The sequence below is a fragment of the Caretta caretta genome, chromosome 6, assembly GCF_965140235.1.
Source record: "Caretta caretta isolate rCarCar2 chromosome 6, rCarCar1.hap1, whole genome shotgun sequence".
Classification (NCBI taxonomy): domain Eukaryota; kingdom Metazoa; phylum Chordata; order Testudines; family Cheloniidae; genus Caretta; species Caretta caretta.
In genome coordinates this window covers 22811165-22822410 of record NC_134211.1, presented here as the reverse complement: position 1 = coordinate 22822410, position 11246 = coordinate 22811165, and positions in this window count along the sequence as shown.

Here is an 11246-nt window from a genome sequence, read left to right as displayed (position 1 = left end):
TAAATGATATGAAAAAATCCTTCTTTAAAAAGTTGGCAGTATCTAACTATCATGTGCATTTAAAAAAGAGCATAATTATCATGCATACTTTGAATCATGTGCTGGTCTGATTCTCCTCTCTGATGCTGGTGGAATTCAGAAGCAATTCCACTAAAGGCCAGGGAATTATACAAGTGGAAAACTGGTGTACCTGAGAGAATTTATAATGATTAATAACAGCCTCTTACAGGCTATTTTGTCTCCTGAGGATCACAGGTGGTACTCAATTTGCAAAGAGGCCACACCCCTTTGGGAGTTGCCATGATGATGATATCTGACTCCTCAGGGTAAAATTCTGCTCTCATTTACCCTGGTGTGAATCACACCACATCCCATCCCTGCCATGCCTTCTGTGCTTGGAGTGCTAAGAGGGGTGGGGTGAGATAGAATTGGTTACATTGGCCGTTCATCAGTCAGGAACTCCCCCATGCCAGGGAAATCCTCAATTGCCCATTTAAGGCATCACAAAGGAATTTTAGCATGAACCCCAGGATCTGGCCAGAATGTGCACAAAAGAAGTGTGACATATGCCAAAGGGACTGTTAGCGTATGTCTAGTATGAAAATCCATTAACTGAAAAGTGTAATCTAATGCTTTATGGTGGAGTCTGGGGCAGGCCTCCTTTATCTTACACCTTCTGCTAGTTGATGTTCCTCTCTGATCCCTCAGAATGCTGTGTTCTCTCAGCACTGTTCAGTATTGGCACTGATTGGGTGATAAGTTTGAGAAGGCAGCTGTCAGTGGTGTTGAGCTGATCACCATTCCACTTTGAGATCTTGAACAGGCATTGTCTTGTTGGCTCAGGTTGGTGAATCGCTGCAGCTGATGGCTGATATGGTCCAGGATGAAGCTGTGCACATTGTTCTGGTTATTAATCTGGATAAAACTAAGTCCCTAGTTATTATAATCAAGCAGCCTGTAGCTTCAGATTACTACCAGCTCAATAGTAACCTGCCTGGATGGGACATCAGGCAGGTGGCAGCTGTCAAATATTTGGGCAGTGTCATGGACAGTGCTGGAGGACGTTTGAAAGTTGTGGACGCATATACCAGTGGCTGCTGCCTGATTTTGGGCACTTTATGGCTTCAGTGGGGTCATTGTGACATCAAGCTTGTTAGGAAGCTGCGGATCTATAGCACCATGGTTATACCAACTCTGTTTACTGGAAGTGAAACAAGAAGGGTGCTGAGAAAGGCTGAAAAACACTGGATTGACTTTTTTTTTATTCTTGTAATCTTTATCTGCTCCATATCAACTGGCAGACCAAGATCAGAAATGAGAATACTCAAAACCGACCCCAGCAACTGCCTCCATCAGCACTGGTACAGTTTCAGCAACTATATTGGTATGGACATATTAATAGAATGGAAGACCAATGAATTCTGAAGTTGTGTTCCAAGGAATGCTGCTGCACAACCATCAGTCACGTGGATGTCCAAAGCTTTGGTGGTGTGACAGAACTGCCAGTGTTGGACATAAATTGAATATACAGCCAGAGCATTTTAAGCAACTTACAAGAGATCTGTCCAGGTGGTGCTCAATTTGCAAAAAAGGTCACATCCCTCTGGGATTTGCCATGATGATGATCTGACCCCTCAGGGTATGTCTACACTGTGAAGTTGTCGACAAAACTTTTGTCTTTCAGGTACTTAAAAAAGCCCCCCCACGAAAAACAAAAATTTTGCCGACACAAGTGGCAGTGTGAACGCGGCTTTGTCGGCAGGAGCGCTCTCCTGCCGACAGAGCTAATGCCGCTCACGGGGCTGGAAGTATTTTGTCGCCAAAAGTGCTGACAAAGTACTGACAAAGAGCGTTTACACACACTGATGTTTACACACGCTGTCGACACAGCCTTGTCGTTAAAAGCTGTGTGGTGTAGACAAGCCCTCGGACAAAAATTCTCCTCTCATTTATCCTGGTGTGTGTCTCCACTAACAGACCTAGTGACTGTGGAATTACTCTGATTTTATAGTAGAGTTACAGAGGCCTGACTCTTGCAATCCTAGGGATGTGCCAATGTCACAGAATTCTAGGGAACAGAAACTCCATGAGGCACTCCAAGTGGAGGTTTCCCCGAATCATGCTATTGGGGGCCATGATTTACTTTTCTGCAGAAGAGGCAGTCGTTAGACCCCGCCAAACTCGGCGGAACTGTCTGTCTGTTGGCTTTCTCAACATGTTTGAGAGCCCATCTGCCCTGTCCTTAGCTCTCCTCCTACTGTCCCCAGACCACCTGTCCCCAACCACGAACTCCAGACCACAAGATCAAAGGTGGGGTAGGGTCAGGGATGGTGCCATGGAGGTCGATGACACACAATTCTGTCTCCATGGGAAAGGTGAGGATCCATGCAGAGGAATTCCCAGTGGGGGCAATAATGGTTAGACAATCTGACCCTGAGAGGTTTCCATAGACGTTGTTCCCACTTACAAGCAGGTTTTCAATTTTGCCGAATGTACAGTAGTGCATGGATACCTAACCTGTTCATTCTTTAAAAAAAAATTGAAAGGAAAAAATTACCTTTTCCCAACCACCTGGAGCATGTTGTTCCTCACTGATCTCCCTTGTGAATTTCTCAGCTTCTTCTGTCAGATATGTTTCTTCCAGTGACGATGTGTACCTGTTGAGTGGGGAGGAGGGGGGCACAATTTAAAAGTTTTGGTGGTATGCAGTGGGGTTCATGGCAAGGAATATAAACCCTGGCAGAAATCTGGCGGGGGATATGTGACCCAGTGTGCCTTCCCTCTCCCTCATGTGTCACCTCTGGTTTCTTCTGAATTCATATAAAGCTTTCTGAAGAAGATGGGGAGCTATTTGCCTAAACATTCCCTACTGCTCTAACCCCTACTCAGAATCAATGGCTTGCAGAGCTGCTGAAAAGTCAAAGGCCTCTGTGAGCTCATTGACTCGGTGTAACACAGTGGGCACTCACCGCCACAGCGTCTCCTGCTGCTCAGTCAAGGAATTAGCTCAGTCCAGCCTCAGAGCGCCTCCTGCTGGCCCGTTTCTCCCTTCTGGTACCTGCTTCCTCATCTCCACCACCTCTGTACTTCAGGCACTTCAGGCCCCCTTATCTTAGGGTGCTGCCCCACAGCAGCACCCCCACACTCTGGGTCTTCCCTGCCAGGGGAACCCTCCTCCCCCCTTGCCCATGTTGCCTCAGTGACTACTGCCAGTCATTATCTAGCCCCCTTTCTCTGGGGCCAACTGCAGTCTGTAATGGCCACTCATCATTGGCAAGGGAGTTGGACCTGCTGCCTTTCTAGCCCCAGCTGTCTCCCTGCAGCCCCAGTAACTCCTTAGACTTTCCTGCCAGGCCTGAGCTCCCAGCTCAGCCTGCCCCTTCCCCAGCACTGCTCCGTCAAAGGTACCCTGTCTCTTTCAGCCCTGAAGTGAGACTCTCACAGCTCCTTACTCCCAGCCCTCTTATCAGGGCCAGCTGTGCCTTGATTGAGCTGGCCACACCTGTGGCCAGCTATCCAGACAGCCTCCCTCAGCTTCTGTCACGCCTTTTATCTCAGGAGCAGGGTAACCGCCCCGCTACACTCAGGTACTTCCGTCTTTCTAGTGGATGTCAAGGAGCAGGCTTTTGTGAGGTTACTGGCTCAACACCTCTAACTTGCTGGGTTTGCACGAAAGCCCAGGTGTTCTTGACTTCTCTGGATCAGCACTTCTAGCTTACTGGGGTGACGTCAAGGCTGAAGCCTTTGTGAGATCGCTTAGGTCAGCCCCTCTAGCTTGCTCAGTTGTCCAGGCAACAGCCTTTGTGAGCTCACTTCAGTAACTCAGCACCTCCAGCTAGCCTCTCTGGTGTGAAGGGACAGAGTGGCATGAATCAGCCCCGCTAACTTGTTGGGATGATGTCAAGGTACAGCCCTCAGCGAGGTCTCTAGCTCAGCAACCTTATTGTGTTTGGCTAAACTCAAGCTTCCTGGTTCAGCATATCTAGTTTCCTGAGCTGATGTCAAATCTCAGATCATTGTTACAATTCTCAAGTAGGTTACTGGCTCAGCAGCGCTGGCGTGCTGGGCTGATGTCAATTACGAGCTCACTAGCTCAGCCACCTCTAGCTTGCAAATTCGATACCAAGAGATAAGCCACTATGAGGTCACTGGCTCAGCAACTCCAATTTTCTGAGTTGATTTCAAGGCACAGATTTCTGTGGGGCTTTGCACCTGTAGCTTCGTGGGCAGAAGCCCAGGTGCAGGCTCTGTGAGGGCACTGCACTCTTGCTGGCCTGATGTGAAGCTCCTTACTTCATACAACTTGAGCATGTGGTTTGATGCCAAGGCATCAGCCTCTGAGAGTTACTGGTTAACATATGCAGCTTGATGGGCTTGATGTCAAGGTTATTGATTCAGCATATCTAGTTGTCTAGGCTTATTGGAGGTCACTGTGACATTGCCTCAACCTTCAGGCTTATGGGAAGGGCCAGATTTCTGTGAGGTCTCTGGTAAGAACCTTTACCACGCGAGGATGACGTCAGGAAGCTTACTTCTGTGATGTCTCTTGTTCAGACCTGCTGGAGCCAAGACACAGGCCTTTATGAAGTGTCCAATCACCAGGCAGTCTGGATCGACATACTCTGAGTGATTAGAGCTGGTTGGGGATTTGCAAATGAATTTTTTTCCCAGCAGAAAATGCAGATGTCTCAGAACCAAAACATGTTATGGGAATGTATCAGCTTAGACAAACCTTTAATTGGGAAAGGTGTCTCAGGTCCGGGATGAACTTTCTGGTCAAAACAATCTATGACATCCCCCCTTCCCCCCCCAGAATAGCCAGCAGGTGAGTGGTTAGGGCATTAAGCATGGAGGTGGGAGACGCAGGGTCAAGTCCCTTCTGATTCAGAAATGCTGATTCAGAGAAGGGACTTGAATCTCACAATCCAAGTGAGTGACCTAGCCACCTGCCTAGTCTATATTCTGTGTATTTTTGCGAAAAACTTTGAAAGGTTTTGCTTTGCTTCCAATTTTACACTGATAGGAAGGGATAGCTGTTTGATAAATTGCAAGGAGAGTTGTTCGAAAATTGACGCATTATATCCTTGTGCTTGTCTTGAATTCTACCCCATAGCTGCTGCCAAGTTTTTGCCTTTATAAAAGCCAGCAAGTACATTGAGAAATAGAGAATGGTTTATGCTGAAAAATTACCTTTCTTGGAAAAGAAAGTGCAATCTAAAGTTACCTATTGTGCTTTAGAAACTCTGCATGGGAATATTGACAAAAGGGGTTGTCTTTAATTGTTGGACCTATCAATCCAGTAACTTCCTTCCTAAGACAAAGGTTTCTTAAACTTCAGGATCAGTTCAGGCAGAACTGTGGAGATGTCTCATACAGATAAGTATATTGCTTAACTGTACCTTGTCACAAGGTACGTCATTCAGTGTAGACTTAAATTTATCTCCATTCAGCACAAACCAGATATTACGTGCTGTTTATTACCTATAGTAACTGAATAATGGGGCTAAACTTCCATTAGGATGACTGATAAAATATGAGAGCACTTATAGTTAGATAACGTTAAAATGCATAAGGAAAAATAATCTCATATTTCAGGGCATAAAGCCATTACTAAATGATGGGGATTAGGAAAAAATTCCTTATGGCAGGTTATGCCATAACTGCCTATTATGGTGTTTCTTTTATCTTCACCAAATGAAATTAATAGGCAGCAGGTTTAAAACAAACAAAAGGAAGTATTTTTTCACACAGCGCACGGGCAACCTGTGGAACTCCTTGCCAGAGTACGTTGTGAAGGCCAAGACTATAACAGGGTTCAAAAAAGAACTAGATAAATTAGCCACGATGGTGCACGGATGATTTAGTTGGGGTTGGTCCTGCTTTGAACAGGGGATTGTACTAGATGACTTCCTGAGTTCTCTTCCAACCCTAATCTTCTATGATTCTATGGTGTCCCGGGCCTCTGTTTGCCAGGAACTGGAAATGGGCAACAGGGGATGGATTACTCTATGATTATCTGTTCTGTTCCATTCCCTCGGGGGCACCTGGCATTGGCCACTGTTGGAAGACAGGATACTGGGCTAGATGGACCTTTGGTCTGACCCAGTATGGCTGTTCTTATGTTCCTCTGAAGCATTGGCATTGGCCACTATTATAGAGGCTGTATATGGACTAGATGGACCTCTGAACTGTTCTGGTCTGGAAATTCCTGTGTTCCTATGGCTTGAGCTGGGGCTGTCAGGGTGTCTGCCATGGAGCCAGAAACTTGGTGTCAGGAGACCAGGTCAGAGGTGGTCCGGCCTAGTGGTCGGAGCAGGAGTGAGGTCTAGTGATCAGAGCCAGGTGTAAGAACTGGAGTCAGAGCCTGTATGCCAGAGCCGAGGGTCAAGACAATTAGAACCAGGCTGAGAGCGAAAACTGTAGTCAGAGTCCACATGCCAGTGCCAAGGATTGAGACAGAGCCAGGAATTGGAGCCAAGGGTCAGAATCAGAATCAGGAGTAGAGCTGGTTCAGAAGCAGGAGCAAGGCTCGGACAGGACAGGGTCTAGGCCGGAGCTAGTCTGGGTGAAGGTTGCGGTCTAGGCTGGAGCAGAGCTTGAAGTATGGCAAACACAGGGAAGCAGAGAGTCCATGGGTGTGCACATTGAGTAGTCAGCATGCTACTGCTGCTGTGGGGCTTAAAGAACCAGCCCGCTAGCTTCCTCAGCCAATCAGGTGCATCAGGCAGCCTAGCCGACTCCTAAGGCTGTCAGGAGACGGAGGAGGCACAGCTGCAGGGCCTTACTTCTGACACTTGACAGCCCTGGGAGACCTATCTCAAGCTCTGGCTCACAGAATTCCAGACTCTTTGCTCTGCGGCAGGAAATCTGGGAGCCCCAGATCCCAAGCTCTGAAGCTTCCAGCTTAGCCATGGCTCCTCACCAGTCCGCTTTTTAAGAACTGGAACTAATTTTTTCCATAACTTCAGAATTTCCCAGGAATGGAAATTCCAGTTTTCAACCAGCTCTGGTTTTGACACACCTCCAGTTAAAATGTTCTGGGCTGAATGCCATTCATACTAGTGTAAATCAGGAGTAACTCTATGGAAGTCATTGTGGTTATGCCGGTGTGAGATCAGAATCAGATGCTCGGTATACAAGATTAGTTGCCATGCTAATTTACCTGCCTGAAGCATGGAACTCCACTGCTCCTCACATGTCTGAGTGCACATTTTATAATTTGATATGAGATTTCTGTGTAATTCACAGATATCAAATGGGTCTTGGTTTATTGGCTTTTATTTACTATTGCACTTATGTATATTTACTAAAGCAAGTCAAAAGGCGGGAAATTAGGTTTTATTTTATACAAATGGCGATATCTGCAAGAAAGAGGAGAGTAATATGACAGAAAATAAGTGACTAACTTTGTAAATGTTATATTGTAATGATTTGGGTAATGGTTAATATTATAGGTAAACATCTGCCCCCCAGTGGTTATAAATAAGAGCTACAGTCAAGAATTGGAATGAGGAGAGTGTGTGAAAGGGAGAGTAGGAAGCCGAGCAAAATAAGCTACGTTTGGGTGCCAAAGCTTTTTCTAGTACAGAGTTTCATGTTCAGTGATGTGCTAAGTATAAAAAAAATAGTGCCAGATTTAGTTCTCGGTTACACTTGTGTAAATCTGGATTAATTCAATTGCAATGGAGCTACTCTTGATATGTAATTGTGTAAATGAAGTGCAGAATCTGACCCGTAGTATTCCAAACTCAGTTCTTATATTTGTGAAGGTCTTTTCTTCAGAGTTCTTAAGAAGATAGAGCTGATGCTGTTCTTATTTACTTCCTGATCTCTCTACCCAATTTATTACAGAAGCCTCTCAGAATCTTTGCCTACCTGGCTTCTGCTCCACAGCCCCTCTGATATATGATCACATCCTTACTATGGCTGGATTAAGCACTAGATTCAATAGGCCCTGAGTGTAAGGCCCCTGACTCTGGGATTATGTGATATACAAGATGATGGCACAGTGTATTGATGCAGAGTTGCTAACTCTCAGACTACTGTCCAGAGTGTTGCAATTTTAGACTTTTTTTTAAAAGCTGCTCATGGTGTCAGGAGAGAGCTAGATTTTGTGTTTTTGCCCTTGCTAAAAATGGACACCATCTTCAGTTATCTCTAGAACTGAAGCCAGCAGCTGCCCTCAACTAAGATGATTTCCCTTTGCCTACAGCATTGCAGCTGGAATTGCACGTAGTGAAGATGGCCCCTGGCTCTTATTATTCCTATTAGGACTGAAGCTAGGCATTCCTCAGCTAAGTAAGGAGCCACCTGAGACAGTGAGGAGACAAGGGAATGTGGAGAGATAGGGTGTTTGTTTAGACTTTAGAGTATGTGGAGGTAGAGAAACTTAGAGAAACTTTGGGGGTCAGGGAGGGAGAATGTGAGGGTGAGAAGAGAACGCAGAGGGAGCATTGGGACTCTGGGAAGCAAGAAAACTGGAGGTGCAGAGAAGGAGAATATGGGGGTAAAGAGAAACAGGGATTCTGTGGGAAAGGAGCAGGGTTGGGAGAAGGCAGTCAGAGCAGGATGGGGCAGGGAGACCCATGACAGAGCAGGAGACTAAAATAGGGGATGGGGCAGAGCTGGGGCAAAGAAGGGGAGCTATGGGTAGGAAACTGTGAGAGGAGGAGCTGAGTGGGGAAGAGGTATGGAGAGTGAATTAATGTCCCCTTCCCTTGTGGGTAGAAGAGGGTAATTGGAGGACCTCTCTGAGCAGCCCAGCAGGTGGGATAGGCCTGCATATCTGGGTGTCCATTTCAAGTTGAAATTTCAGCCTCAAATAATTACACACAAGTAGGACTGAGCCTTTCCCCTAAAAGGTAAATTATGAGGTGACAGACAAAAAACAACCACCACCAAAATTCATTGATTATATTTAAAAATCTCATGGTTTCTTGGCGGGGTCTAACGCTTGGTTTTTGAACTCCTAGGGTTGACAGTACAGGCAATAGCATCATGAACATCCTGGAGAGCGCTACAGTAGAAGCATACTGCTGGCTGCATCCAGGCCCTCCTCTCCATTGTAGAGATGGCTCATCTAGACCTATCCTGGGAAGTATCTGTGGGTGCCCACTGCTATAGGTCTCAGTGTCTGGCCAGGCCAAGGCTTGCTACTTCCCTCGCCAGCCACAAGTCTCAGGATTTGGGCAGGCCTTAGACCAAGGAGAAGAGGGATCCTATACCACTGCAGCCTTTGCTACACCTCTTTGTGTGGATGGGTGGGGATCCTCCTTCTCCCCAGCTCACTGCTGCTATTCCCACCCCTACTGCCCTCCTCAGTAACCATCATTCCAAGTAGAGGGTTCTTTGTGAATGACCTCTGTCTATTACCCCTAAGCAGGGGGTAAGGGAACCTGATATTTTACTGTTCCTAGGCCAGGATTGCCTTAATTCAGGCCAGGAATACCTGATATGTTCTACGGTGGTGTCTGAGGCTCCTGGCAAAAAAAGCTACTGGGGTCCTCTGCCCACTCCTTATAGCTGAGGAGACACCAGTAGTGTCTCCTGTGCACCCCTTGTGGGAGAAGCATTGGCCACAAGAGATGACCTGCCTCATAACTTCACACCAACTCCTCTGTTACCATCTTCAGAAATTGAGTGACTCAAGTGGACACTTAGGTCAGAGGAGTTTAGGCCTGTTTTGTTGCCATTCTGCAGTACATGGTGAGAGAAATATGGGACCAGGATGTAAACCTGACCTCATCCAAATCCCTGAGCAGTGCTGTCCTGGGTCTCTTAAAGAGAAGGATCCTGCAGAGGGACCGAGCCTTTGGCCATCTTTCCCCCTCCAACATGCTGTCTCTAAAATAGGGAAGTGGACTTTACCCTGAGTCCAGAGTATTGCACACCCAGGCGCTAAATAATTAGCCTGGAACTCCAAAATAATGAGATTGAGATATAAAAATAAAAACAAAAAACCCATGTTGGGTTCTTTTTATTTTTCCTCAGGTACTGAGCCTTTAGAGGACACCTGCTTCATATTTTCAAGGTTTTCTCTCTAACCATGAGGGCTGGAAATTTTCTTTTTTTTTTTAGTGAAAGCTAAGATTCTTAAGTAATCACTTGACTCCATTGGCTAGGATGTTAAGAAAAACTCTTAAAACTGTGTGGTGCATTAAAAAATAAAAATAAATGTCATGAGAGGTGGCAAAACTATCTCAAAATACCTAATAGGTTATCCGATGCCATCCGATGCCAGTTCTTTGGAAGAGAACAGTCTGTTATGGTACTTAATGACTTCTCTGGTGCCATCTTGTGGTGCTTTATGATACAGTAAATTAGTTTAAAGGTTAACATGTTCGTGTTTCTTTGGTGTGTGTACTGTAGTGAGTTATCTAGAAGTTGTTGCTGATTAGTAAACTCTGAATAGACTAATGAAATTTTAGCTGACACAGGGCTGCTGGGCCTTACATTTTACATATTGCACATGGTTCTAAAGAGGAAATAATGATGATCAAACATTATTTGGTTACATCTTAGATTTCTGGGTGAAAACTACAAAAAATTTGTCAGTCACTCTAACTGTAATCAAACAGTATGCTTTAGAGGAGTCTTAGCTACAAAAGTTCAGGAGGGAGGTGGTGACCGTTCTGTTTCCAGTGAGATTTCTCCAAACTAGGGTGAAATGCAAGACTCCTCTACAGTTGGAATAATTTTTTTCTTCAATGAACAGGTTTCAGAACTGATGTCTTCGTATTCTCAGGATCATTTTATGTGACACAAGTTATCGATAACTGATAAGTTACGCCAAATTCTGCCCTTGTCCTCAGTGTTACTTGTGCCGGGCACAGTCAGAATCAAGGGTTAATCAAGGGAAAAATTTGGCCTACTGACTTTAAACTATAACAACAATATAACACTCTTGAGTAATTCTTTCCTTTTTCTAAATACAGGTTTCAGAGTGGTAGCCATGTTAGTCTGTATCAGCAAAAACCAACAAGGAATCCTTGTGGCACCTTAGAGACTATTTGTTAGTCTCTAAGGTGCCACAAGGACTCCTCGTTTTTCCTAAATACAGTAACTCCTCGCTTAACGCTGTAGTTATGTTTCTGAAAAATGCGACTTTAAGCGAAACGATGTTAAGCGAATCCAATTTCCCCATTCGAATTAATCTAAATGGGGGGGTTAAGTTCCAGGGAATTTTTTTTCGCCAGACAAAAGACATTATATACATATACAGAATAAGTGTTAAACAATTTAAAACA